Source organism: Podarcis gaigeae (genome assembly GCF_964106915.1).
Source record: "Podarcis gaigeae genome assembly, chromosome: 6".
Lineage (NCBI taxonomy): Eukaryota > Metazoa > Chordata > Lepidosauria > Squamata > Lacertidae > Podarcis > Podarcis gaigeae.
This window is the reverse complement of record NC_139682.1, coordinates 84,851,244-84,878,837: the sequence shown is the minus strand read 5'-3', so window position 1 is coordinate 84,878,837 and position 27,594 is coordinate 84,851,244. Positions and strand designations below refer to the sequence as shown.

Below are 27,594 nucleotides of genomic sequence, written 5' to 3'. Positions count from 1 at the left end.
GCAAATCCCCGTTTGATGTATCTTTTATCATTTCTATGATTTATTTATATATTGGATTATTCCGAGAAGGACTGAAAGGATTTGATCTCTCCTGTTGGCAGGAAAATGAATTAATAAATTATAGCCCACTTAACTGGAAATCATCTGTCTCCTGTCCAATTTCCAACGGAATTAGCCTCCCTGCTTTGACTACTCAAAGTTCTTCTCTCTCATGTGTGTGTGTGTGTGTGTGTGTGTGTGTGTGTGTATCACCTTACTGGTGTTCTGGAAGAACTTTCCTTTTTACTGACCAAAAGGAACCTAGCCAATTAGATAGCTTCTATGGGCTAGATTTTTTTTTAATGCAAATTTAATTAAGTTTTAAAATGTTTAAACTTAATTGATCACCGAGTGATCAGTGTCACACCATTGGCCCTATTGATGTTTTGAGTTTTTAACAGTGTAATCTAATGTAAGCCTCATTGGGCTTACTTCCAGGTAGGTTTGTATAAAAGTTGGTATGTCACCAGCATACCTCCATTTGACTTAAAATGAATTACTACAAGGCAATATTGAATGGCTATGATTGGGCAAAGCATCCTTATCAGGGATAGCTTACGTGGTGTCCGCCAGATGCTACAGTTTCCATCGTCTTGGCCAATTTTGGCTGGAGCTAAAGGGAATTTTTAGTCCCAATAAAAACTGGAAAAAGATACCACATCTACCTCTGAAAGTTATTATGTATTTTATTGTATTAGACACTGCTGGAATCCACTGGCTGAAACATGATGACATGTCCTCCATTGTGACAACTCCTACTGCTGGTTTTGCCGCCAGGAAAATGTGGTAAGAGCAACTCTTTCAGGTGAGCAAAGGGAGAGGGGACGGGTTGTGCAACAGGAAATTGTTGGATTACTTAGAATGTGCATGTGCATCATTATATTTAGTTTACACATCAGGAAAGAGTTGAACAGTTTTGAGTGCTCCAACATTTTTTTTTTTAGATTACAGATTTTACAGTATATAATTACAGTTTTTAATACCTGTAGCTCTGTGTTCTATCCCTGTCCAATCTTCAATGGAAATGAGGTAGCCAATGTTTGTAAGTTAGCCAATTAGAGGAAATCTTGAGACAGGAAAGGGTGACACCCATGCCAGGAATGAGGTGTACGCTTAATTCAGTTGGCCTTGAATTATGAGTAGACTTACTTCTGAGTAGACATGTTTGAAATTGAATCCTGCGTTAGTAAGACTCTACAGTGCAACTGAACTGGGCCTCTTGATGGGCCACTAAATACTTTATTTACTTTGAAAAGACTTCCCTTGTATCACATAAACACAGCACAGGGGTGGTGTAGTGGTTAAGAGCGGTAGCCTCGTAATCTGGTGAACCGGGTTCGCATCCCTGGTCCTCCACATGCAACTGCTGGGTGACCTTGGGCTAGTCACACTTCTCTGAAGTCTCTGCCCCGCTCACCTCACAGAGTGTTTGTTGTGGGGGAGGAAGGGAAAGGAGAATGTTAGCCACTTTGAGACTCCTTAGGGTAGTGATAAAGCGGGATATCAAATCCAAACTCCTCTTCTTCTATCCCCCAAACAGCATACAAATCAATATGGCTAATCTGACCCAACAACCTGCTCTGCTGCCCCTCACACACGCGTACAAATCACAATGCAACCAACCAAACACAACCAGCTATGGTCTGGACTCCAATCTCTCGCAGAGCTGATAAAAGTGAATAAATAAATGAACTGGAAAAGACTATGAACTGAAAGAGGAGTCACTGTATGTACTTTTCCTTGTTTATTTGTTTTGTAACAAGAAAATCTTTAATAAAAAACTTTTTTTTTTTAAAAAAAGAAAAGACTATTCAAAAAACAAACACCGTGCGAAGCAGCAGGGAACACTTCAGAGTGAAATCCCACAGTCAACACAACACAATACTTAACAGCCTGTTGTGTTTGTATCTAGACTTCAGCAGAGGGGAGCCAATTCTGCTTCCGCGAATGCATGATGGCCCCAGACATTGTTAACTTCACACCCCCATGTGTTTGTAACGATTTAGAACCCTAGGGGACCATTCCTCCCCAATCAGGGATGGAACTAATCTGTTATTTCGAAATAATCTATTTTTCAAAAGATTGCTCTCAAGGCCGGTTTAAATACATGTAGTGAAACTGCTTCCCTTGAAGGCTCTTTTGACAGGACGCCTTCAGTCTGTCCAGCTCCTTGCTGTCTTCTCCACAAGATGCTCATGGCAGCAATTTCAGTTGTAATCTGCCCCAAATTCAGTGAAGCAATATGGTGTGTGAAGACAACCCAGTTCAATTTATCTTCTCCCCATTCTGCCCTAGGTTTAAAATCTCTTTTTTGACCTGTTGTCGCAACCCTAAAGTCCATCCCCTCATCTACCAGGAGGAGGAGGCACAGATCCGGGTGCCTCCAGAACAAAGGGACGGATGGTATCTGCTCTGTTTCATCACGTGACAAATGACTGGCACCGATGGGAAATTGTTGCGGTGACAGAGAATCGGGGTCTTTGGGAAAGAAGCAGGCAGGTCGCCGATTCAAGAAGACTTGAGTAGCGTCCCTTTTGAAGAAGAGAAATCATCTTGTCTCTTCCCTCTGATTCATTTAGCTGCTTGATTCTGCCATTAATTTCTCAGTCAAGAAGCCTAAACAGCAAAAGCATTGTGCGTCTCGAAGGGTGATGAAAGGTGTCATTACCGCCTTCCTTGCTGCTACTGAAGTGAAAAAGTAACATCAAATCAGTTTGGTGCTGTAGTTAGAGCAGGGCCTGCCAATTTAGCACCGATGGGTGCACATGTATTTGCAGAGACTATCTCCCACTCTTCCACTGAAATCGGGCTTGAAACAAGCATTTCTGGGTAGCAAATAGAATAGGTTGAGGTGTGTGGACATCCTTGCTTTGTGATGTAGTGCCCACATCTATAAAAAAAAAAAAAACTCTTTTAACCACTAGTTTGTGACATTTTGGTTGATCCTAATAAAGGTATTTATAAACTTACTCTGGCTTTTGGGTTTTCCCCCCCTCTAATGGATCAGTCAAAGTAACTACAATTATTTAACTCATTCCACAGTTAAAAATAGTTGCATGCCCTTCGTTATATGAAGGCATGCTGACTTGCAGCCGAAACCTATGCATGTCCATTCAAAGGGTAGGTCCTATTGCAATTACTGCTGCTGATCTCAAAGCAAGTATGTGCAGGATGATAGCTGTGCTTTTAAGGAACAGCCGCAAAGAGGAAGAAAGTTATTTTACATCTTTTACTATTATTTCTCAGTCACACTTCAGGCACCTACAAAATCCCATAAGACTCGAGGTTTTAGTTACTATTTTAAATTGGGAAAGGATGGGAAAATGAGGGTGTGAGGCACTTTGATACCTCCTCTGATCTTTACCTGCCTTGACCTATGCATCTCAAAGAATAAACTTAGCAGTGTAAAATGCTCCCCATTTAATTAAGGTAGTACTTTGCAATTAATAGCTTGCCACTCCAGGATTGCTTATGCTGATAGTGCTAGGAAAGCAGGCATCCCTCATCCTCCAGGCTTTGACTTGATACATTCCCTTTCTGGTATTTTATAGTAAAATGTAAACAAAAGCCACACCTTGATCAACAGCAGTAGATAGCCTAAACGAATGCAGCTTCACATTTTAAACTCAAGCAACCATTTCTGCTCATTTCCTGATTTGGGCAAGTCATTCCCAACTCAGCCTCACATGGGTATGGAAACCAGGTATAAAAAGACTGCAAAAGGGGAGCTTACTGTTTGTATGGTAGGCATCAATTTTTGGTCCCTTTAACCCAGAGAAATGCATATTTTTTTTTAAAAAAATGCTATTTTTCTTTCTGTGGCCCCTTCACCCTGCAAATTAGTACAGCTCCAAGGCTTTAGCCAGTCTTAATTTGGCCTGAGTTCTGCAGGATTTAAATAATTCCACTTGTATTCAGTTGAGTATTTTTGCCCCAGTTGCTCACTTAAACAAGCATACCCCTGCTTCCATGGACCACTGGTCTGCCCCAACAACAAAACCACCGAGATAACTTGGAAAACACTTAGAAGGGTGTGCATTTTGTGTCTTTCCTTTCAGGTGGCAAGCGACTTTTTATTTTTAATGAAGGCGCTAGAGTTCAGGATCCCTATCTTAAACAAGAACAACTGTTAACAGGAAATTCTTGACTCCAAATACAATTAAACCAGGCCCCACAAATAACCCAGAGATGCATTTTAAATAAAAGGACATATTCTACTCGTGTACAAGCACACTGATTCCCAGAACGTCTGCGGGCCGGATTTAGAAGGCAATTGGGACGGATCTGACCCCCGGGTCTTAGTTTGCCTACCCATGGACTAAACCATATAAGAAGTCATGACACCCTAATCAGTACAGTAATGATATACTTGGGGCTACATCTGAAGACAGTTTGGAAACGTCAACTGGTGCAGAATGAGTGGCCAGGGTGCTCACGGGTAAGACAATTTCAGAATATTATCCTTCACATCTGCAGTACATAGACCGTTGCTTTGCCTTGGTAATGGACTGGATGACGTGGACTTGTGGCAAGGTAAAAAGATTCTGAGGGATGCGGGTGGCACTGTGGGTTAAAGCCTCAGTGCCTAGGACTTGTCGATCATCAGGTCGGTTTGAATCCCCGTGGCTGGGTGCGCTCCCGCTGCTCGGTCCCAGCGCCTGCCAACCTAGCAGTTCGAAAGCACCCCTGGGTGCAAGTAGATAAATAGGGACCGCTTACTAGCGGGAAGGTAAACGGCGTTTCCGTGTGCTGCGCTGGCTCGCCAGATGCAGCTTGTCACGCTGGCCACGTGACCCAGAAGTGTCTGCGGACAGTGCTGGCTTCCGGCCTATAGAGTGAGATGAGCGCACAACCCTAGAGTCTGGCAAGACTGGCTCGTACGGGCAGGGGTACCTTTACCTTTACCTTTACCTTTAAAAAGATTCTGGGAGTTAATCTATAATGAACTTAAAAAGATATTTAAGTATACTTTTCCTAAAAGACCACTGTAGTAATTTCTTTCTTAAAATATCTGTATTTCTCTCAGGAGTTTGATGTTTATAAATGATAAACCATCTGAAATCTGTTGCCCTGTTTTTGAGTTTGTTTGAAACTTCAAATCTCAATTTCTTATTACTGCTTGGTTCTCTTAAATAGGGTTTTGTTTAAAACCTTTATGAGTTTCTGCCCTGTTTTTTGAGTTTGTTCGAAACTTTAAAACCTCAATTTCATGTCACTACTGCTGGATTATCTTAAATAGGGCTATGTTTAAAACTTGTCATTGAGGTTTCATATCTTCTTTGTAAACTTGACGAAGCATTTTCAGCCTTGCTCTCGGGGTGCTAATCCCAGGCTGTTTGCAGTTGTACAATTCAGATCTATTTAGGAATGCACAGCAATTCAAGCCAGGTATTTGAAATGTATTCCCTTTAATAAAACCCACACAATCCAAGAATAAGTCCAGGTATATATGCAGAGTTTGCCATCAATTCCACTTAAAGTAGAAGCATATCCCATACGGTAAAATATACATGACTGTATAAGCAATTTCTTTCTTAGCAATTGAGATCTAATCAGTATATTTGAAAAGAAAATTATGGTTCTCATTTGGGAAAAGCCATGTAAGCTTGATGGGGCTCGTAGACAAATTTAGCTCCCTGCTGGGGAAGCTTGTAAAAACGTATAGATGCTTGGAAAAGGTTTTGTTTTCATTTTCTACATGTTGTGTTTAATGTATCTAAATAGTGATGTATTCTGCAGTGATGTGGAATCATGAGGCTATTCTACCTGCCTAACAACAGTAGACTTTACAATCGGGCTTACAAGCTATAACCTTTCCCTGGGGGAGATTAAATCAATTATCATATATAAAGGTAGGATTTCTGATGTGCACAGTTTGGAGATTTCCCCCCCCCCCTCTTCAAGTTATGGGCAATAAACCAGAGGAATGATTTATGCAGTGGAAGAGAATCATGTCTGTACTCTCAGTATGTCCAGAGAGACCTCTGCAAAATCTTTTCTGACTTTCCAGGCACTCCAGTGTCTCAAAGCAGTGTCTTGCGCAGTTGTGATATCTCTGTGCTACACCGAAGATCACTGAGCCAGGCCCAGTCCAAGCCCCCCCCCCCCCCCGCAGGTGAAGGACAATATACCCCCTCAATCTGATCAATCCTGTATTATTGACTCTGCAGCAATCAGTTCTGTCCTGGCTTCTGAATCTGTGTTTTAGGAAAGTTTGTTTCACTTGGGAGGAGAGGGGTGCTTCTGAGAGTGAAAATGGCAAGAAGTTTTCATCTGCTCACTGCTGCCTCGATGGCTGCTTTCGCAGTAAATAACAAAGGGATTGACAGTTCTGGCGCCTCTCAGGTGGGCACCATTGTCATTACAGTGGTACCTCGGGTTACATATGCTTCAGGTTACAGACTCCGCTAACCCAGAAATAGTAAGAACTTTGCTTCAGGGTGAGAACAAATCGCGCGGCGGAAGGCCCCGTTAGCTAAAGTGGTGCTTCAGGTTAAGAACAGTTTCAGGTTAAGAACGGAGCTCTGGAATGAATTAAGTACTTAACCCGAGGTACCACTGTATAAGAGAACAAAGGGAGGCATTCATGGTGAGTTCTGGCACCCTTTTTATAGAAAAGTAGCACTGGCAATGTCTGGTGTGTTTCATTTTGCCAGACCTCCTGGGCATCTCTTGCCTAGGTTGTGTGGCATTAGTGTGAAGTGGCAGTGGTGGCAGGTTCTGGTGAGATCTTGCTGGAAATCACCATGGATGCTAGTGTCACATCTCTCCCTAGTGGCAGAGGTGGGGAGGTAGGCAGGGTGCGGCCAAGGGTACCACCTTGGAGACTTTCACACCCAGAATGGCAGCTTCACCCTGCCACATGGACTGGCCCTGGTCTGAACTTTCAGTGGATTTGCAAACTAATAATGAGTAGCTGAGACTGGTTCTGCGATCAGTTGCTGGCCCAGGACCTTCTCTAGAACGAAGTGTGCACCTGCATTCAAAATAGGACTTGTCATTTGAGGGAGAGATGTCAAAGCCACACTGTACTTTTAAAAACACGTGGTTTCCCCCAAAGAATAATGGAAACTAGTTTTTCTTTTTGAGGAGGCTGGGAATTGTGTCTTTGTTTAGGGATAAGCTACACTTCCAAGGATTCTTAAGGTTGGGGAAAGCTTTAAATATCTGGTGGATATAACAAGATTGATTTGTGTGGGGGTTTTTTATCCCCCACCATCAGCTGTGGGTGAAGATGGCGCTGTGGGTTAAACCACAGAGCCTAGGGCTTGCTGATCAGAAGCTTCACCGTTCAAATCCCTTTGGCGGAGTGAGCTCCCGTTGCTCAGTCCCAGCTCCTGCCAACCTAGCAGTTCGAAAGCACGTCAAAGTTCAAGTAGATAAATAGGTACCACTCTGGCGGAAAGGTAAACGGCGTTTCCGTGCAATGCTGCTCTGGTTTGCCAGAAGCAGCTTAGTCAAGCTAGCCACATGACCCGGAAGCTGTACACCGGCTCCCTCCGCCAATAAAGCGAGATGAGCGCCACAACCCCAGAGTCGGCCACGACTGGTCCTAATGGTCAGCAGTCCCTTTACCTTTACCATCAGCTGCATATCCTGGAAATTCCCAAGTTGTGAAGAAGCTCACCATAGTGGGCAAAGTTGACAATGTCAAGGAGGATTAAAATTGCCATTGAATTCTTTCCTAAAACAAATTTTAAAACAAACAAGCAAACATTTATTTGATTTTTCAAATTAAAGTTTTACAGAGATATATCAAACATAAATAATGAAAACAAGATTCCAGGGAATTTATTGGACTTCCATCCTCCTGTTTGTGGGTCCTATTATTAATCATTTCCTTCTGCATCCTTTATGGTGACCCAAATCTTTTACATCTCCACTGTGTCCAGAATTCACCCTTAAACTACAAGTGATATTCCAATCCTACTAACGATTTTAACTGTTTACAATGGTCTTTAAGATAAGTTACAAATTTTCCCATTTATTAAAATTTTGGACTTCCTGATTTCTCATTCCAGTCGTTTTAGCCATTTCATCAACTCCATCTGCCATTCTTCTCTGGTAGGAACTTTATCTTCTTTCCATCTCTGAGCCTCTTTCCTAAAAAACAAATTTCTGATACAAATTGAGAGGGGCTAACTTAGAGAGAAATCCACAAGGACAAAGAGGTGTTTACCAGGTCTCCTGGGACATTTCTCAGATTCTGCACATCTTGACCGTAGGAACAGATGTAGTGCTGTAACATTCCTGCCAAATATTATTTCCAGATCTTTGGAGGAAACAGCTCGTTGATACAGGAGATCAGCAGCCAAGCAGGTTTTAGCTGGCAACAACGTCATCCAAGATTTGGACTGCAAGGTGAAAATTCTATTCTCCACTTTTGCTTAAAACAATGTGCTAAAGCAACATGAAGCCATTTGGTAGGTGCATGTTAATTAGCCGAATTGTGTGTATTATAAGTGTGTAATAAAATACACATGAGTAATAAAAGCACTTAAAAAGAGCCCACGTTCTATTTCTTCTGTCTAAAATCTTTATTCTTTATATGAATACCTGTGGTAGTTTCCTTGGCAGACTGCGTGCTGTTCAGTGTTCAGAATTTGCACATTGTGTGAAAAATGCAGAGAGAGAAATGTGTGTAAAGAGAACGGATTCATTTTTAAAAGAATTGCTATAGCAGGAACTCGACATATTCATGAATATTCCACATGCATGCCTATATTACGCTCCTACAAACTGTTGCTTAATCTGAGCATTCCTTCTGCTCCAATCCTCCCCTGAAAACAAAATGAGGTTTTCAAAGTAAGCAAACCAGATAAACTTAAAACAAAAATCACAGTTCTTTTTAATCAGGCCTGCCACCCGAATAATAAAATAAATGAAAGTAAACGAGTGTACAGAAAGAAAGATACTTCCAGTACTTCATTTATTTTCTTGGCCCTCTAAATCGTGCCACCGTGAGGTGTTTCCTGCCCCCTTTATTTATTACAAATTATTTATATCTCATCTTTCAGAATACAGCTCCTTCCAAGGCAGCTAACATCAATGTACATAAAAAAAATAAGCAATATCAACACATAGCACAAACTTTGTCTCTGCAGGGCTCAGCTGAGATGGGTGAAAATAACTGAGGCCCACCCGTCTCAAAATATTAGCCAGGGAGTAAAACCAGTCACAAAATGGTGGAAGAGGCTGGCATAAGCAGTTGGGAATTGCTGCCATATTTTTCTACCGATGGGAATTGCAAAATTCTTTACCACAGTGTTTTGCCCTGTGGCAAAGAGTTCCATAGTGCACTCCCCCTCAAGCTACGTACAGACATTTTCTCTGGAGCTATTCTGGCACCACCTCCCCACTTTAAGCAGAATTTGCTGATCTGGAGGCTCAGGTGGAGCTTTCGTCGTTTATATTTTCCCTTTCCCACTCCCACATGCATCTCAAAATATCTTCACCCCTCTCCTGTCTCCACCCAGCCCAGTGCTGGATTTACATATAAGCTAAACAAGCTATAGCTTAGGGCCCCATTCTCTTGGGTTCCCCCAAAAAATTAAAAGGAAAAAAACTGGATGTGCATTTCCAAGATACAAGATAAAAAACAAAATGAAACCTAAATACAGCAACAGTGTTTTGCGTTGTGTAGGCTCCTATGATGTAAGTAATGGGCCCCACCTGCTACCCTGCTCCCTAAAATATCACTGGTTTGCTCATTTCTATATATAGGGTGCCTACATTCTGCATGGACTGGTTGCATGGCCACCTGTGCAAATGGCTTTAGATACCAATTAGGTCCATAAATTACCACATAGCATATATTCGACACACAAAAAAGCAGCAATTTGTTGTTGACAAAGGACAGCTGGACATATAAAGGGCCCCATTACCTTCAGTAGCTTAGGGCCTCATCAAACCTAAATCCGGCCCTGCTCTCTTTTCACATTCGACCTGCTACTTATTCCTTCTCCATACCCTGCCTTAATTGCCATTCTTTTTCACTCCTCCACAGAGCACTGCAATTCAAGGAGTTGTTGGTGCTGTCATATGTTCAACCAAAAGGCTATCACACGGCTAGGGCATGAGGCAAGCAAGTGAAGAGGCACTGGTCAGGCTGTGCCACTGAGGAGTCACAGAACCATAGAATTGTCGGGTTGAGAGGGACCACAAGTCACATTTAGTCAAACCCCTGCAATGCAGGAATATTTTGCCCAAGATGGGGTTGAACCCACGACCTTGAGGTTACGAGTTTCATGTTCTACCAACTGAGCTCTCCTCAGATTGAAAGGTGTTTCCCACAGGGCAGCTGGTGGTAGATTAAGGGTTGACAACATGCAGCCCATGGGCCGGATGTGGGCCACGAAGACCGTTTTACCAGCCCACGAGCTGCCCGCAAACCGAGCCACTTGCTTGGCAAGTCCCTCGCACGCTGTGCTAAAGCAGCGTGGTGCAGTGCAGGGACTTGGCGAGTGGCGCCGGAAATGGTGTCTGCACATGCGCAGATACCAGAAATCGCATCTGTGCATGTCCAGACACCGACAATCACTTCTGCGCAGGTGCGATTTTCGGCATCTGGGCATGCGCAGAAGCGATTTTTGGCATCTGGACATGCGCAATTTCCGGCATCGCGCTGGGCCAGTCCGGCCCATGGATGATCTCTGTGGGAGTGATCCGGCCAATGGCCGGTAAAGCTTGCCGACCCCTGTGGTAGATGATCATGTGGGCAGAGGAGACAGTCCAGCTGAAACAGGAGCAGGTTCCTGATGTCTTATTTAACTTTCCTGGAATCCTACCTAATCCCTCCCAAGGGAGCTAAGACTATCAAGACAGCTTACTCTATGGTTTTAACCCCTTCATGCATTAATTAGACATAAGGCAGGTTACCCCACATTAAGTACCCATCAGTTTACTTCCCTACTTCCTTTCCAGCATGCATTGAAAGTTATGCTGGGACTGGACTCATCCTGTATAGAAATATGTACATTGCATAGGATTTAATATTTCTGTGTCAATACTTTCCATTGAATCCCACCCCCCAGAACCCCTGTATCCATGCTGCACAGTAAATATTCAGGGGAGGGGGTTACTATTTTCTAAAACGATTTACAGAGCAGGAATAAAATATCCACAGACGGAAGGACCACAAGGGTCATCTAGTCCAACCCTGTTCAACGCAAGAATCTTTTGCCCTATATGCAACTCAAACCTTTGACCCTGAGGTTGAGTCTCACGCTTGACCGATTGAGCTATCCCAGCAGACATGCATAATATCCATCTATTTACAGTGAGAGGATCTCCCATTATCCAAAAACACCATGTGTGGTTCATGCATTTCATCACAAATCCTCCAGCAATATTTTATCTCAAGAAAATAGAGCCATCTCAGGGGAGTGGGTCTGGGGAATCAGAAAAACAAAATAATCCTACTACCTCATGGGGGAATATTGCAAGAGAAGCAAATAAATATTCAAAATATAAGATAGAACTTGTGATGGAAAATATTTTCTCCTATACTAGACAGTAAAATATCATGCATAAGTATAGCAAGTTTAGAGGTTTTATTACATATCATTTGCTAAAAAGTTTTAGGAGGGTTCCTTCTGATATATTAAGCATTGTATTTTATGAACTCCTGAAACTTGAATAGCTTTGGAAATCACAGAGAAAAAGAAGCAGATTGCTCTGATTCCTGCCTGGTAACAGTAAGGGCCATACCCAGGAGTTGCAAATATAAAAACTCTCATTATCTCTTTCCTTGTTATCCACAATGCCTTTCTACCCAAATTCACCGATGGCTGCTTCTTAAGTTACACGTAGTGGTGGTGAAATGAGTCTTCGCTCCATGAAGTGAAAATTACATATTCACAGGTATATATAAGTGTCCTGACTAAAGCAACAGGTTTCTGAATGGTGATTATTAATCTTGCAAAAGCAAGACAAAGAAGGCAAGAAAGTGGTAAAAGATGTTGTGACACTTGCAAAAAAAATAAATTGCTGGGGAAGGGCTTGCTGTAGTCCTATCTCTTGAGTAAACAGGTCAACACAGTAACAAGCCAGTTTGCACTTTTGTAGGAAGCAAAGATAAACAACCCCAATCCAGTTAACACTTAGATGGTGGACAATCATAAGCAACAGTCACCACTTTGAACAGGGAACAAACCTGTGAGTCTAAATATAAAAATATATGTTGCTCATACACTTTTGTGGCTCAATAGCTCAAATCTCCTATGTTGCTTTGTGAAGATGCTGTTCCAAAACCTGTGCTCCAATTTCTCAAAAAACTTCATTCCACTGTGAAAGTCTTCTATTTTTCTCCCTCACTCTCACAGTACTTTAAAATTTATTTTGAGCTTCTTCAGAACTTTGGTGAGTGCAGGGTTGAGCTTACTATATCATCGCAAGGTGGTTGCAGGTAATGTGTGTGTTCCCCCCCTTTTTACTGAACATTTTTCTATCACTGCAGCCTCCCTGGCCGCCTAAGCTGCTTGATCTGGAAAACCCCATAAGTTATTTGATGTCATCTTCCCTTGAGTCCAGGAAACCAGAAGGCTGGCAAAAGAATGCCCCATTTTGCTTGCTGATTTTATTTTTAAGGGAAGTGCTTCCTTTTACTAAAAAACAAAAACCCACACTGAGTTCTAATAAAAATAAAATTTCACTTAAAAAATAACAATGAACAGTTGTCAGGTGCAGATCACACAGCTTTCCTACCTTCCTGTGTTTAAGAGGAAAGTCCAGCTGAATATGTTATGAGATTTTCAGGAAAGGTGAGCACCCAGGAAGGCTGCACAATGTAGATTTGTGCAATAAAAAAAGGATACTTGCAAACACCCTTCAGTTACCACCTCAGAAGGAAAGAATGTTCATGAAAACATCTGTACCCTACCCATAAAAACTCCACACACACACAAACACTAATTCCCTTCCCTTTGATAATTTTTGAATGCAATTTCTTTTTTCATTGACTGATGTGTTATGGTCCAAAAATGTGGGAGAAATTTTTGGCACAGCATTTCTCTGGAGTGACCCGGAAATATCCACAGAAATACCTGTAGATGTTTCACCCATCCCCATGTATGAGTGGAAAGAGAGTCTAGCAATGAAAATTTAAAGAATATGCACAGCACTTTGTATCATTCCCACGCCAACTTTGTTCTTGTCAGAAGCAAGTTCCCGCCAAATTGGGGAAGGGACTGTGGGGTGCCTCCAAATGGAGATATATTTTAGAGCAGGTGCTACAGAAAGAATGAAGAGAAGGGATTGATGTCTCTTGGGTAGGATCGTGGCAATCAATATTGATAGCTTGGCAGTGAGATATACAGGAGGAGGCCTTCCTGTCTGGGATGCTGCAGAGAAGATGGATGGATGACACTTCCTGCAGAGAGAAGCTTTATCATTGCAAGGATTCCTGTTGTGAAGCACAAGGGAAGTTACATGACAAGGCATTGTTTGACTGCGGGGGAAGTAATTCCACTCAAATGACGAAGGAAGGAATACTTCAGTGGCTCCCACTATTGTAGGACAATGCTTGGAAAGTGCTTTTGGGGGGTGGTTGTATTCACATGCTGATAAGGATGCAGAATGAGAACGAAGAATAAGAACAGGTCTAGGTAAAGGGTCATACACAGGTGTGTGCTTCACAGTGTGGTGTAGTGGTTAAGAGCGGTAGACTCGTAATCTGGTGAACTGTGTTCGCATCTCCGCTCCTCCACATGCAGCTGCTGGGTGACCTTGGGCCAGTCACACTTCTTTGAAGTCTCTCAGCCCCACTCACCTCACAGAGTGTTTGTTGTGGGGGAGGAAGGGAAAGGAGCATATTAGCCTCTTTGAGACTCCTTCAGGTAGTGATAAAGCGGGATATCAAATCCAAACTCCTCCTCCTCCTCCTCCTCCTCCTCCTCTTCTTCTTCTGAGCTTGGATGTGAGAAAAGTACACCCATGAACTCACTCATGCTGTTGAAACTTGCTGATAAGGCAGGACTTCATGGGTGTGCTGAAATGAAGAGCTCAGCCTTCTCCAGCGATCTCCTACTGTGATGGAGCAGAAAACAGAGGTGTAGCGGGGCAAAGTGAAGGGGAGGGGTTTGCCCTGGACGTATTTTCTTTGAGGGTATTTTGTTTCTCAAGCTGTCCCTGCCAGCACCGTGTTGCTTTGCGAGCCCAATCACACATCCCAGGCTCGCAAAGCTCTTCTTTCTCCTTCCTCTTTAGTGATAACTTGTAGCCGAGTAAGATTGTCTTCCATGAACACGATCTTAACAGTGAGTCCGTAAGTGACTGTGGAGGCCAATTCTGGATCCACACGTCTTTCCACAGCGAGGATATAGGTTTCCAGGCAGGGGATGATCATGATGATGGTCTGCCTTCCTCTTAGCTCATTTCTCCCTTTCGTCTTGAGTTTGAGCATCTTCAAAGTCCGTGACATCTTTGGTAAAGGCTGTTCTCCAATTGGAGCACTCACAGGCCAGTGTTTCCCTGTTGTTGGTGTTTATACTACATTTATTTTAGATTTGCCTTGAGAGAGTCTTCATACCTCTTTCGTTGACCACCAGCATTATGCTTTCCATTTTTAAGTTCGGAATAGAGTAGTTGCGTTGGAAGACGATAATCGGGCAAAGCAGTAGGGGGTTGTCAGGGCATCAGGAGGATACAAAAGGCACTTGCCCTTCTAATCAGCTGAATCCGGACTGATTGGAAGGGCAAGTACCTGCCTTGCTGCATCCTTCTCATGTCGCTGGAAGGATGGTGTCAGGAGGATGCAACAGGCATGCACCCTTCCAATTACCGTAGACTGATCCAGACTGATTGGAATAGCCTGTCCTGCTCCGTCCTCCTCATGTCACCCTCTGTGCCCCACCCCATCCCAGCACACCTGGGTGTGCCTGCCCTGGTCTCCATGAAGACACATTCCGCCATAGAGGATCCTCAGGTCTTCCTGGATCTGCTGCAGCGGAATCCTCCAAGTTGCAGAATGGTAATATCATATCCTTAGGCGGGATTGCGAGGCAGCGATCCTGTAGGTTCACCAGGGCATGCTTCTAGACTTACTAAGCCTAACCCTACCACACAGGGTTATTGTGGGGATTAAATGAAGAAGGGGAGAACCATATACCAAGCCTTGAGATCCTTGGAGGAAAAGGGGCATTATAAATGCAAACCACCCAACAAAATAGAAAATTGCATTCATACGTTCCAACTGCATTTGGCCAGGAGGCCATTCTCATTGCAGTAAAGAAAGGACTGGATGCGGTTCAGCCAGTAGGTAGAAGACCTGTGAAACAGAAAAAAGGAAAATGCTCAGCGAGATGGAACAACAACAACAACTTATTATTAATACTCCACCCATCTGGCTGGGTTTCCCACTCTAGGCGGCTTCCAACAAAATATTAAAATACAATAGTCTATTAAATATTAAAAACTTCCCTAAACAGGGCTGCCTTCAGATGTCTTCTAAAAGTCTGGTAGTTGTTTTTCTCTTTGACAGCTGGTGGGAGGGCGTTCCACAGGGCTGGTGCCACTACTGAGAAGGCCCTCTGCCTGGTTCCCTGTAGCTTTGCTTCTCACAATGAGGGAACCGCCAGAAGGCCCTCAGAGCTGGACCTCAGTGTCCAGGCAGAACGATGGGGGTGGAGACGCTCCTTCAGGTATAATGGACTGAGGCCGTTTAGGGCTTTAAAGGTCAGCACCAAAACTTTGAATTGTGCTTGGAAACGTACTGGGAGCCAATGTAGGTCTTTCAAGACCGGTGTTATGTGGTCTCAATGGCCGCTCCCAGTCACCAGTCTAGCTGCCACATTCTGGATTAGTTGTAGTTTCTAGGTCACCTTCAAAGGTAGTCCCACATAGAACACATTGCAGTAGTCTAAGCGGGAGATAACCAGAGCATGCACCATTCCGGCGAGACAGTCTGTGGGCAGGTAGGGTCTCAGCCTGCGTACGAGATGGAGCTGGTAGACAGCTGCCCTGGATACAGAATTGACCTGCGCCTCCATGGACAGCTGTGAGTCCAGAATGACTCCCAGGCTGTGCTCCTGTTCCTTCAGGGGCACAGTTACCCCATTCAGGACCAGGGAGTCCTCCACACCTGCCCACCTCCTGTCCCCCCAAAACAGTACTTCTGTCTTGTCAGGATTCAACCTCAATCTGTTAGCCACCATCCATCCTCCAACCGGAGGCCAAGTCCCCCCCCCCCCCCTTGTGTACAGAATGAGGCTGGAGCTCCTGCAGGAAATAAATACCACAACGAACAACTGCTAAAGTCTTTATGGAAAACCCTGAGCTTTGGAAGAACGACAAGATTTGTGGTGCTACAGAGACTTTGGTCTCATTTGTGTTTAGCGGCGTTTACAACCCAAATCTATCTCGTTACCAACAGAGCTGCAAATTCCAAGGCGGATGTAAATTATGGCATTTGCTGCCAGTCCCCTGCAAAGAGGTAAGGTAGCTGGCTCAGGACCACAGAAGGGAAAGGGGGAGGAGGGCGGGGGAGCTGCTCTCCCAACAGCTACTCAGAGAGAAAGGATCGCCCTCTGGGGGATCGTAAAAATGGTCCCGTTGACAGCGGCGCTGAAAAGGTGGGTGCAAAATAAGCAGGGCCGTTAACAGCAGCTGTCACCATGATTAATGCTGATGAGCAGTAATGAATGTGGATGCTTTCAAGCAAGGCTCCTGGCTTCAAACTCAGTGACCAAACATTCATAGCAGGGGGAAAGAGAAAGAATGGGAGATTATCTTATTAGAAATAGTGTGCATTGAAGATCATAAAAGCTCTTTTTTAGGGGAGGGGAGAGCAGGGATCCAGCAGTCAAAAGCACCACTCAAACACCCAACCATAGGCTTTTATGAAAAACACATTTGTTTTTTTTGGAAAACGGCCATGCCTTGCTGTTAAAGGTTTGGGATTAATCCCAGACATCTTGCTAAAATTCCTTTTGCAGTAAATTCAAAATTCAGCAGCCAGGATTTTATCAGGAAGTGTGCCCGGAAGCAAACCTCACTAGTTAGGGGAGATCTACACCAGTTAGTGGTTTGTTAACGTTGATGACCATACAAAATTTATTCTTCATGAACAGCCTAAAAAGCATCGTCATTCTGCCCGTCATTTTAGAGTTTACTTCACATGCTTTGGAGTTTCTGGTGCAATTCCTGCTCCTTGTGTGTTACATTCGTTCCTTGATATCAGGGCCTGGTTGGATGAGGAGGACAGCTGGGAGCCGCCAGCCCAAGAGCCCCCCAAGGAGGACTCTGAAGATGACACCTTAGGGCCCGGACCCTGGTGGTGGAACACTGAGGAGCAGTCAGCAGAAGGAACGAGCTGGGAACTTATAGAAGCAGGAGACTTGAGCGATCAAGGGAGGTCAGGAGAAGGAGGGCCATCCTGGACAGGGTTAGAGGCTGAGAGTCACAGTGTGAGTGTAGGCAGCCCCAGTCCTGTTTATATTTCTTCCCCTCTGACACCCCACTCATGGAGAGTCCACGTTGCTGAGCAAGGGCCAGAAAAAGGCCCAGAGGCTCACCCACTCAACGCAGCCTTTGTCAGCTTGGGAGGGATCCAGAGTGAAAGCTAGAAGAGGAGGGTGGAGCTAATGGTCAGTTTCAGCAATGGCCTTCTGTGCCTTCCGTACGTGTGCCTGCCCTGTGGATGACCTGGCTTGTTGACAGCTCCTTGACAGCCTAGGACCCTCATACCTACGGGACCGCCTCTCGTGGTATGTCCCACAGAGGAACTTACGGTCTTCAAATGAAAACATCCTGAAGGTCCCAGGCCACAGAGAGGTTAGGCTGGCCTCAACTAGAGCCAGGGCTTTTTCAGCTGCGGCACCAATCTGGTGGAACGCTCTGTCACAAGAAACTAGGGTCCTGCAGGACTTGACATCTTTCCACAGGGCCTGCAAAACAGAGCTGTTCCACCAGGCCTTTGGTCAGGGCGCAGCCTGACTCCCTCTTTTGGCAATCTTCATAGAACTTTAGCCTAATGGTTGCCATCAATTTGATTTGAATTAATTTTTATAATGAAATGTTTTTAGAATGTTGTACTATTTCGAATCCCTGCGGCGGGGTGCGCTCCTGCTGCTCGGTCCCAGCATCTGCCAACCTAGCAGTTCGAAAGCACCTCCGGGTGCAAGTAGATAAATAGGGACCGCTTACCAGCGGGAAGGTAAACGGCATTTCTGTGTGCGGCTCTGGCTCGCCAGAGCAGCGATGTCACGCTGGCCACGTGACCCGGAAGTGTCTCCGGACAGCGCTGGCCCCGGGCCTCTTAAGTGAGATGGGCGCACAACCCCAGAGTCTGTCAAGACTGGCCTGTACGGGCAGGGGTACCTTTACCTTTACCTTTACTATTTTATTATTGTTAGCCTCCCTGAGCCCAGCTTCGGCTGGGGAGGGTGGGATATAAATAAAATTTATATTATTATTATTATTATTATTATTATTATTATTATTATTATTATTAAACTTATTGCATTGCAGGCATGGATGAACCTAAAGTGCACACTCTTTCATGGACACCTTGTAATCTTTGGGTTTAGACTATGGCAGATGAGATGGGACGCAGGTGGTGCTGTGGTCTAAACCAGTGTTTCCCAACCTTGTGCCTCCAGATGTTTTTGGCCTACAACTCCCATCATCCCTGACCACTGGTCTTGCTAGCTAGGGATGATGGGAGTTGTAGGCCAAAAACATCTGGAGGCACAAGGTTGGGAAACACTGGTCTAAACCACTGAGCCTAGGGCTTGCTGATCGGAAGGTCGGCAGTTTGAATCACCATGACGGGGTGAGCTCCCATTGCTCGGTCCTAGCTCCTGCCAACCTAGGAGTTTGAAAGCACGTCTAAGTGCAAGCACGGTAGATAAATAGGTACCGCTGTGGTGGGATGGTAAACAGCATTTCCATGCACTACTCTGGTTCGCCAGAAGCGGCTTAGTCATGCTGGCCGCATGACCCAGAAGCTGTACGCCGGCTCCCTTGGCCAGTAAAGTGAGATGACTGCCACAACCCCAGAGTCGTTCACGACTGGACTTAACTGTCAGGGGTCCTTTACCGTTACCTTTTTATAGCAGACGAGGGAGAGCTGCCCACATCCTTGGTTGAGTGAAATCAGCCAAGAAGGCTTGCATCATGTTCAACTTGGTTCACAACATGACCTGCATAGGCTGATGAGTCGACAAGGGTAGAGTGGGGAAGGGTGCTAAGTGTTGCTAGCTGACTCAGTTGAAAAATCTAGTACTATTTCAGAAATAATCCCATCTGTGAGTGCACAAAATGCCTCATTGTACTGCTGAGGAGGTTTCTTAAAGGCAGCTCTACAGATCTTGATGATTTGCGGGCAGTGAACCACCTTGGAGCAGATCAGTCTCTTTGGATCACACCTTGCTGACCTGAAGTGGTCAATTTACATATAGGGCAGATGGATCGAATGTGGTGCCCTCCAGGACAGATGGATTGAATGTGGTGCACTCCATCACCCCAGGGCATTTTCCATGCTGACTGAAGCTGATGGGAACTATAGTCCAACCATGTTCATAGAATCATAGAATTGTAGAGTTGGAAGGGACCTTGACCTACTCTAGTCCAGCTCCCTGCAATGTAGGAATCTCATCTAAAGCATCCATGACAGACGGCCATCTGCTTAAAAGCAGCCAAGGGGGTCCATTCCACTGTAGAACAGCTCTTACCACCAGAAAGTTCCTTATGATGTTTAGTCAAAATCTCCTTTCTTGTAACTTGAATCCATCGGTTCGTGCCCTGGTCTCCAAGAAGCAGAAAGCAAGTTTGCTCCATCCTCCATGTGGCAGCCCTTTAGATATTTGCAGATGGCTATCGTATCTCCTCTCAGTCTCCTCTTACCCAGGCTAAACATACCCTACTCCCTCAGTCGTTCCCTGTAAGGCTTAGTCTTCAGACTCTTTATCACCTTGGTCACCCTCCTCTGTTCACAATCCAGCTTGTTATTATCCTTCTTAATTTGTGGTACCCCTGCTATAGAGTGCTATCGACTCCAAGCCAGACTGGGGATGTCCAACTGTGATGCACAGCAGCAGGGACAACGTCTCCTCTCTCGCCCTAAGTGGCCATAGCTGTCTGGTAAGATGGATGGACAGAAGACGAATACATAGGAACTGCTAGGCACTTTTGTATGCAGTGACATTGTGTCTTTGTTTAATCTCAATTCCGTTGCCGTGCATATCTCTTCCAGGACGCAGGGGCGAGCACAAGAGTTGCTTCTTGTTACAACTGCCAAGGACAAAAATCCTAATGTGTATGCAAAATGTGTGCACAAGCCTGGCTATTTGGTAAAACAAATCAGAGCTCCCATAAGATAAAAGGCACTGGTGTATGTAAAAAGCAAATACTGATTTGTGGTTTGGGACGATGTGTGAGTTACCATATGTGGCTAATATGTCTGTATGAAGTTCTGAACGGGGATTTTAAAAACGAGATTTACAACCTCTTTTGAGCTAATGCAGTGCTATTGGGGAAAGTGCAGTATATTTGCCACTACTTTATGGAATAAATAATAAATGCAGAGGGCACCTCGGATGAAAAATCAATACAGAATGCTCTACCTACACGAGACTCCACATATTAGGCATTTAACTGCTGATTTAACTGGAAAATCCAATTACAAAGCCATAAGCCGATCGTGGTGTCATGTCGGTCCGCCTAACAACCCTATGGGTGCTTTTAATGAGTGATGCTATGAGCACTTATTTCGTTTGGAATGTGTCACCTGCGGAAGTTGTAAGTGCTGAACGGAGAGCAACTTTTAAATCCAGTATATACACCGGCCAATCCAACTTGTTTGTATAATTTACAGGTGTGAGAAATGCAAAAAGACTCCACTGAGGTTTCACTAGGGGCCAGCTGGTACCATAAGCAGAAGTAAGTCGGGAAGTTTTCCCTGGACTGAACGGTTTCAGAATGCAAGTGGTTACAGTGGTACCTCGGGTTAAGAACTTAATTCATTCTGGAGGTCCGTTCTTAACCTGAAACTGTTCTCAACCTGAAGCACCACTTTAGCTAATGGGGCCTCCCGCTGCTGCCACGCTGCCGGACCACGATCTCTGTTCTCATCCTGAAGCAAAGTTCTTAACTCGAGGTACTATTTCTGGGTTAGCGGAGTCTGTAACCTGAAGCGTATGTAACCCAAGGTACCACTGTATTTGTATGCCCTTCTACTGGGAAGGGGGGGGGGATTCCTGCACATAGAAAGCTAGCACATAGAATCACAGACTTGTTGGAAGGGATCATGAGATTCATGTCTAGCCCCCTGCAATGCAAGAATCTTTTGCCAAGGGTTCATCCTTAGCTTCCATTCTTTTTGGGGTCTTAGGTTATAGCAGTTTAGAGTACAGGTCAGGGTCCACGTGATGAAATATTCTTACACTGTGTGTGCACGTATGCATATATATACAGTGAAACCTCCATTTTCGAACGTAATCCATTCTGGAAGACCGTTCGACTTCCAAAACGTTCGACAACCAAAGATCAATGGGCAGTCGGCAAAACCCATTGAGAAAATAGAGGCGTGTTTGAAAACGGAAGCAATAATGTCCAGGTTTTTGGCATTCGGGTTCTGAATCGTTCGGCTTCCAAGACGCTCGAAAACCGAGGTTCCACTGTACATACTTATGTTCAATCCCTCCACATAGAAAACTAAACGGCAAAGAGGAGGGTTCTAGTCTAGACGTCACCCGGACGGGCTAGTTTTCAATGTGCAATGATACGTTTGGGAGATTTCCTTTTCCTAGTACTTTCTTACCCAGTGGATTTGGAACCAAAACATTCATTTAGTCAAGTGAACAAAGCAGCTATACTTTCTTCTTAGATTCAGCTCATCTTCAGTTAAATCTGTGTGTGATTTGGGAGGCTTAAGAATTCTGAACCGTGCTGCATAATTCTTAAGCGTCTGTGTAATATTGTGACTAGGTTATCACAACGCCCTGTTTATCGCACTGAATGCCACTTGTATTGTTTTTTTTATTTTTGAAATGCATATAATGTTGTGGTTTAATTATTCTGTTTCGTCTTGGTTTTGGCCTCTCTTGAACGAATTCAGGGTGTTGTTTTGGGGTGGGGGGTGGGGGCGGTATTTTGTCACACTGAGTTCACCTTTCTCTCATCTCTGTTTGTTTTACCAAGAACAACAAAATCAAACCCCAGCCAAGCATCTCAAAGCACTCACGGCGGATTAGCAATGGTAATAAGCATTTGTCGTGAAGTGGCTCTTGCCAACTGTAAAGTGGAACTTCTCACTCTCTCAGTTTAATGAGTTTAATAAAACTTAATGAAACATTTTTAAACTTAATGAAGTACTTGGGAAATGTATGGGGAAAGGATGTCTGCTCCACTTAAAAGAGGAAAGAAGCCATCTCACTGGAAGCAACGCAGGTCCTGTTAAGCTTTTAATGTTCCTCCGAGGTTAATTTGCGTGTTTTCAATGTCTTGCGCAGATAAGTGTACCCTAGAAAAATCTTGTTAGAATAATTCGGAAAAATAAAAACATTCTCCTTTCATTACGTTGGCTTCACTGGGTGCTCAAGGGCCTTTTAAAATGATTTGTTAATTATTTACAGCACTATCGTACTAATATAAAAGAGGGGGACATCACAGGGAAGATCAAGAAATGTAGGGCTAATTTGTTCTTATGGCCACTGGCTCACAGAACAGAAGAATTAAGGAATAAATGCTCCCTTCTGCATCCTAACAAAGAAAGCATGATGCTTAGGTGTGGCATGGACCAAGTATAGTGGCAGCTTTGGACCATATCCCATTTGCAGGCTTCCCATAGGTATTTATTATTTATTCTTTCATTAAATTTGTTAGTCACTTTATCTTGCCTAAGGTAACCCATAAAAAGGTAAAGGGACCCCTGGCCATTACGTCCAGTCGTGGCCAACTCTGGGGTTGCGGCGCTCATCTTGCTTTATTGGCCGAGGGAGCCGGCGTACAGCTTCCGGGTCATGTGGCCAGCATGACTAAGCCGCTTCTGGCGAACCAGAGCAGTGCACAGAAATGCCATTTACCTTCCTGCCAGAGAGGTACCTATTTATCTACTTGCACTTTGACATGCTTTCGAACTGCTAGGTGGGCAGGAGCAAGGACCAAGCAATGGGAGCTCACCCCATTGTGGGGATTCGAACCGCCGACCTTCTGATTGGCAAGTCTTAGGCTCTGTGGTTTAACGCACAGCGCCACCAGCGTCCCTAGGCAACCCATAGCAACTTGCGAACACAAGCAAACCAACGAAAATGCCCCCTTGCTTTCCCCCCTCTTTTTTGTCTTCACAACAAACCCACAAAGGTTGGTAAGACAGTGACTACTCAACATCACCCAACAAGTCCCATGGATGCATAAGGATTTTAACTCAGGTCCGGTTACTATTCCACACTGGCTTTCTCCAATGCTTCCCTTGTGAAGATGCTTCTGTTTAAGGTCCTTCTAATAGTAACTTGGTGCCACAGCTTGCCTGAGTTTCTGGTTACACCTGAATATCTCTGTTATCGCTGCCAGCCTTCAAATACGAGGAAATTACTAAGCAGGTATGTACAGAGGTCTGTTGCATTTTAGCACAATAAAGGTGCTACTGTAAGGAACCCAACTAAGTTAGTCAGGTCCATTAATTTCAAAGGACCAACTCAAAGGTTAGCTACAGCCCACTATTTTTTAGAGTAATCAAATAAGGCACTGACAGAGAACAGTTGTGAACCACAGACCCTCAGCTTACAAATTCTCCATGTAGCATGAATGACTGCTGTAGGCAGAAAATGTCTGCAATCCTGGTCACCTGTGGTGAGCAGGAATGGCTTTCAGGTGACCAGGTTGGCAAGGTTTGTTCTCTTCTCCCTCTCCTTTTAAGCCGTTCATCTCCAATGTTGTTGTTGTTGTTTAGTCGTTTAGTCGTGTCCGACTCTTCCTGACCCCATGGACCAGAGCACGCCATGCACTTCTGTCTTCCACTGCCTCCCACAGTTTGGTCAGACTCGTGTTTGTAGCTTCGAGAACACTGTCCAACCATCTCCTCCTCTGTCATCTCCTTCTTCTTGTGCCCTCAATCTTTCCCAACATCAGGGTCTTTTCCAGGGAATCGTCTCTTCTCATGAGGTGGCCAAAGTATTGGAGCCTCAGCTTCAGGATCTGTCCTTCCAGTGAGCACTCAGGGCTGATTTCCTTCAGAATGGATAGGTTTGATCTTCTTGCAGTCCATGGGACTCTCAAGAGTCTCCTCCAGCACCATAATTCAAAAGCATCAATTCTTTGGCGATCAGCCTTCTTTATGGTCCAGCTCTCATCTCCAATAGGTTATGTGGTTGCAGGAAGGCTCTAAATCTCTCTGCAAGCCAGCAAGCTTTGTGGTAAAAAGGTTGCTGGCCTTTGGTGTAATTCAGCCGCACTCTTCTTACATTCTTAGGATTTGAACTTGAAAAACAACACCACTCAACACCCGACTACACAGGGAGAAGAATAAAGCGTTATTCATTTACTCCCTTTCTGTGCTCTTTCAACATAGATTTAATGAGTTCCCCAGCCCCTCAGTTAGTGATTTCTGATCATGTGTGAGCCTTTATTTGGCCCTCAGATTTCCAAATAATGCCCTCAGTATATTTAGAGGGTTGTTATTGAAGAACCTTAGTGGCAGTGGAGTGATTCCAAGTTCGATAATGGCATCTCCCAGGATTGTTTGCAATACACAATACCTCCCTCTACACACTTGTCATAATATCTTATATTTTGCTAGCCTTTAAGGCTTTAGGGCTTGCCTTCAATTATTTGAGAAACATAAATACTGAATGACAATTGAGCTCCATCTCTTTCCTTACACCCGAGTATAAATGTTCACCACTCACCTGTCTGTTCTGGTCTTCAGCCCCCCCCCCCCCCCCCGCTAGAACATCACCATTTGATTTCTGGGACTGTCAAACTCACATCTTTGAGCAACGCTGGCTTTGTTTCAAAATCTTCAATCCCAAAGAGAAATGAATGAACTCGCTGAACTTCTGCGGAACAAAGAACTGTAAGTGCTCTAAAGAAACAAGCTTGCCTTCACAAGTGCAGTTGACAACATAGCTGCGGAATTGTGTGTGTATGGAGAGAAAGAGAGGCATGACGGAGACTTCCTTGTAAGAGCAGGTCTGTTAAGTGACTCCAGTCAAAGGCAAAATCTCCCAAAGTCCCTTTGTCTTACATGGAGCCCCAGGCAGAACTTTTGACTCCCTTTTGAAATGTACACAGACATATTCACCTTTGACTTCCAATAAAAATATATTGTACAACCAAGGCTTGTTCTTTTTTTAAAAAAAGGTTTGTGGGTGAGATTGGATCATGACAAAAGCTGCCATTGTGAGAATCTTTGCAACCAACAGACAAGATATTAGTACAGTGGTACCTTGGTTTATGAACTTAATCCGTTCCAGAAGTCCGTTCTTAAACCAAAGCGTTCTTAAACCAAGGCGTGCTTTCCCACAGCAGTGGGGGACTCAATTTACAAATGGAATACACTCAACAGGAAGTGAAACATGTTCTTATTTCACGGCAAAGTTCACAAACCTACTTCAGGGTTTGCAGCATTCTTAATCCAAGTTGTTCATAAACTAAGCTGTTCTTAAACCAAGGTACCACTGTATTTTAAATCAGGGGCTGTTAAAGTGTGTCTCTCCAGATATTCTTGAACTCCATCGCCCATATGAAAGCAGCCTGTATAGGGAAGTTTTTGTAATGTTTAATGTTCTATTATGCTTGTATAGTGGTACCTCGGTTTACATACGCTTCAGGTTACATATGCTTCAGGTTACAGACTCCGCTAACCCAGAAATAGTATCTCAGGTTAAGAACTTTGCTTCAGGATGAGAACAGAAATTGTGCAGTGGCGGCACGGCAGCAGCGGGAGGCCCATTAGCTAAAGTGGTGCTTCAGGTTAAGAACAGTTTCAGGTTAAGAATGGACCTCCGGAACGAATTAAGTACGTAACCAGAGGTACCACTGTATATATGTTGGAAGCCACCTAGAGTGGCTTGGGCATCCCAGTCAAATTGGTGGGATTATTATTATTATTATTATTATTATTATTATTATTGAATAGGACGTCCCTGTTTTCATCAGAGAAATGTTAAATGAATAAATCAAACCATGCATTATGAATCTAGGGTTGCATCCCTATTAGTTCATCATTTCATCAGACGGGTCCTATTGTCACCCATGTGGAAGATTTATCATTGACATAATTTATCATACTTTCTGGGAAGGCAGAATTATGTGCCCAAGCAACCTGCCGTCGGTGCTGCCTTGAGTTTTCAAAAATATGGGTTTGCTTGAGGTATAAGGAGCTCTCTGGAGGCAGTGAAGAGCAACAGCAAGTAGGGTTGTCAAACTGTAATTTCAAAATAGTGGTCTTCAGGAAAAACGCCAAGGGGCAGACAAGGGAGTAAAGATCTGCTATCAACGAACTGTTGTTAAATGAAATTTAAAGTGGATTTGGCACTACTTCCTCAGGCACAGCTACTGAAGAATGTTGAGAGTGGCAGAAATGTTACAATTGTTTGTACCCGTATTTTTCGCACTGTAAGACGCACCAGACCACAAGACGCACCTAGTTTTTGGAGGAGGAAAACAAGAAAGAAAAAAAAATCTGAATCTCAGAAGCCAGAACAGCAAGAGGGATTGTTGCGCAGTGAAAGCAGCGATCCCTCTTGCTGTTCTGGCTTCTGGGATAGCTGCACAGCCTGCACTCGCTCCATAAGACGCACACACATTTCCCCTTACTTTTTAGGAGGGAAAAAGTGAGTCTTATAGAGCAAAAAATACGGTATTTCTCCTGAGTGGTTGGGGGAGAGGGAGGGACACACATTGTTGAGTTTGTGACTGTAAAATCTGAAGCATTTTTTTCGATGTCCCCACAAGCAAATCTTCTGAGCGTTTTTGGAGGGAAATTGAAAGAATTCTATTGAACCCTAGATATTTTTCCAGACTCATTTTCTCCACATGAACACTAGCATGAACACCAGGTTGCATATTGACAGATTCATGATTGAAACCACTGGGAAAAGTTCATCCGTGATCGAGGAAAAATGTGATGGGCATTCTGTCTAGTGTTTCTTCATGTCATAGTAGATGCATAGAAATGATTTAACTGTATGAATAAACTGAGCACAAGCTTCGGGTTGCAAGCTTGGCATTCACTTTTGCAACCAACTTCCTTTGTACACTGCATAAAAAGATTTCCAGGCTGCTCCCTTACTTTTCTGGTAATGTTTTTGACTGACTTCATCTCCAACAATAGCGATCAATTGCCTGACTTGGTCTGGATGGATGAAGGAGGCAGAGTGCTTGACTTCCTTCAGATGATGTGACATTGTGTGTGTGACATCACATGCACTCGACACATATCTGGCTTCCTCAATCTTGGGGGCAACTTGGTGCCTCTGTTGATTACACATCCAAACGGTCCCATATGCACTGTACTTTTCAAGCAGTATAATACTACTTTAAGCAGACATGGTTTCCCCCAAAGAATTCTGGGGACTACATGAATGAATGTTTAAAATTCCCTAATCTGCTCACAGA

At 44.1% G+C, this 27,594-nt stretch overlaps 1 long non-coding RNA gene across 1 annotated transcript; it reads left to right on the top strand.

Moving 5' to 3' along the window:
- Positions 1-1,570: 1,570 nt before the first annotated feature.
- LOC310847530 lies at positions 1,571-10,217 on the top strand. The gene is made up of 3 exons (XR_014565861.1): positions 1,571-4,477; positions 8,310-8,400; positions 10,046-10,217. It is a non-coding gene; the product is annotated as an uncharacterized lncRNA (long non-coding RNA).
- Positions 10,218-27,594: the final 17,377 nt, after the last annotated feature.